The sequence below is a fragment of the Etheostoma spectabile genome, chromosome 5 (genome assembly GCF_008692095.1).
Source record: "Etheostoma spectabile isolate EspeVRDwgs_2016 chromosome 5, UIUC_Espe_1.0, whole genome shotgun sequence".
Classification (NCBI taxonomy): domain Eukaryota; kingdom Metazoa; phylum Chordata; class Actinopteri; order Perciformes; family Percidae; genus Etheostoma; species Etheostoma spectabile.
In genome coordinates, this window is record NC_045737.1 from 35,690,740 (window position 1) to 35,693,678 (window position 2,939).

Here is a 2,939-nt window from a genome sequence, read left to right on the forward strand (position 1 = left end):
GTTAATTTTAAAGCCTGATAAGCTTCCATACTCCTCTCATTATGATAGAACATAAGGAAGACACTGAGAGGGGTTTCCCAAAAAGACCAAAACATCGTCCGCAAATAATGATGCTGTGTACTATGAATGCATATTGGTGACACCATAATTGATATGCAAATGGCCTGAGCCAGAGGCTCTAAAGAAATGACAAATAATGCAGGACTCGAGGGGCAACCATGGCGAGAGGATCTAGAAACTGGAAATAAAGAGGAGGAGGTGTGTCCGGATAAGACTCAAGCTGAGGGATTAGAATATAAAATTTTAATCATACCAATGAAATTGTTACCAAAGCCCATCATCTCTAAGACTGACCATAAAATGACCACTCAAATCTGTCAAAGGCTTTCATTGCGTCAAGAGAACAAAGTAACATTTGGGTCTTACTGTTCTCTGCCGCATCAACGAGTGTGCATAAGGTGACACACTGTTTTAACGACACCCTCAAACTTGTGCTGGCATATGGCATTGAAATGGAGGATTTAATAATATTTCCGCAGAATCCGGTATTATCACAAAAAAATACAATAAAAAATACTGTTTTTTAATAACTTTTGAATTCTTACTACCTGAATATACTAAATTAAAGAAAAGCTTCTACATTAGATGCTAGATCTGACAGTGCTGTAGCTAAAGGTCGGGAACCAGAGCCTTCAAGAAAAATGTAGACAAACAATGGCACCTGAAACTGTGTTTGATACTGGTCTCTTTGGTCTTGTGTTTTGAAAAACCTAATAAAAGAAAGAAAGGAAGGGCACTGCTGAGCGTTAATGGAGTAGGACATGAGTTTTGCAGCTCCTGACGATTTTAATCAAAAATGTAATTCATCTGCGCTTTTTCATCACATATTTAGTATTGTCTTACTCCACAGTACGTTTTGTTGGGAAATTTAACTCTGGACTGCGTAAGATGGCTGGAAAAAACTCTAAAACTCGCAATACTATTAAGAAACAATTGCGGCCTGGCCCTCAAACCGCGACCACATCCTCGAGTCATCCTGCAGTCATCTGTTGCTGCAGAGACCGCTTAGACACATGCTAACCTTGACATCGCTGCCTTCAAGCTCAAGTTCCTGGCCTCAATGAGAAAAGATATCGCTGATATTTTTAAAATGGAACTCCAGGATACTCTCGAGGATGCTTTGTCTACTATCAAGCTCGACCTGCAAGGGGTGAAGTCACAGCTGGCGAATGATGAAGTTGCTACCGATGCTACCATATCCAAGCGAAAAGGTACGGTCGGTGAGATAGAGCACGCACTTAGCGAGCGCTCCGATGACATCGCCGGGATGAAATCGAGTGCCTCTCACCTACCATAGCCAAGCTGGAAAATAAATGTGAAGACTTGGAGTCCAGATCACAGCGTAACAACAGTAGGATAGTGGGAGTACCAGAGGGTCCTGACACCTGTACAACTGCTGCTGTAGCCGCCTTACTGAAGGAAGCGTTCAATCTGGAAAAGAGACTCTTTTGGACCGGTCCCATTGGACCCTCCAACCCAAACCCAAGCCCGGTTATCGTCCACGAGCCATTGTGTGCAGATTTAATTATTACAATGACTGTGTTGACATTTTTGCACCGCACTAGAGAGCCCCGAAAGATTTAAGTGCCAAGATAGCTCGGGCTGCTTTCAACAAAGTCAGACGCCAACTTCGTAGCATTGTTCGTGCTTGATATGGTCTGATTCATCCAGCGTGACTTTGCATCACATACAACAGGGGTTGAGAAGGACTTTGTTTCTGCAGATAAAGCCAGCAACTATGTCAAAACTTTGATTTCTGGGTGAGCGCCAATAGCTTTTCAGATTTTTGTTATATTATTCCTTAGAGTTTTTGACGCTTGTACCCTGGATCTCGTTCTTTTGGTCATGAGCCAGCCTTCGTGACCATAGGTGAGGGTAGGAACAAACACTGACCGGTAGATTGAAAGCTTTGCCTTCTGGCTCAGCTCTCTTTTTGTCACAATGGTGCAATAAATGGAATGTTATACCGCACTTCCTTCACTCGCGAACAAGAGCCCAAGGTATTTAAACTCCTTCACTTGGGGTAAGGACTCACTCCCTACCTGAAGATAGCACTCCATCGGTTTCCTGCTGAGAACCATGGCCTCAGATTTAGAGGTGCTGATCCTCATCCCAGCCGCTTCACACTCGGCTGTGAACCGATCCAGTGAGTGCTGAAGGTCCCAGACCGATGACGCCATCAGGACCACATCATCTGCAAAAAGCAGCGATGAAATCCTAAGCCCACCGAACTGCAACCTCTCCCCGCCCCGACTACGCCTCGATATCCTGTCCATAAATATTACAAACAGGATTGGTGACAAAGCGCAGCCCTGGCGGAGGCCAACCCTCACCTGGAACGAGTCCGACTTACTGCCGAGAACCGTTTTTTTTTTAACTTGAAAAAATGTATATGTTGAGTGGATGTACAGTCAAATTTTTCATAAATGGCAACACTTTATTTACTATTTCACTAATTTAGAAGTACTACTCAATTGAATGTGTTCCTGTTTTTGTTCCTTTGTTTTCCATAAATAACCAGTAATGTGTGTTGGTCGTGGTGAGCTGAGTGGGGGCGTGGGTGGGGGGTTGTTTGTTGTTTGTTACACAGTACTCTGATTTAACTTAAATATTTTCTCCTAAATTCTTATCAGAGTGTTTTGTTTTGTTTTTATTTTGTTTTTATATGTGTATATATGTCCATGTACATATGCATATGTGTTTATAAATTGGGTGGTAATTTGTATCTGTGACTATAAGTATTGTATTGCATATTAAAATTAAAAAAAACGGAAAAAAGGCAAACAATACTCTTTTTGTCGGGACATCATGGTACCCAGTCCTTAAAAAAAAAGACAAAACCTCTACATTCTGTTGGCTTCCATAGTAAGTTGCTGAGT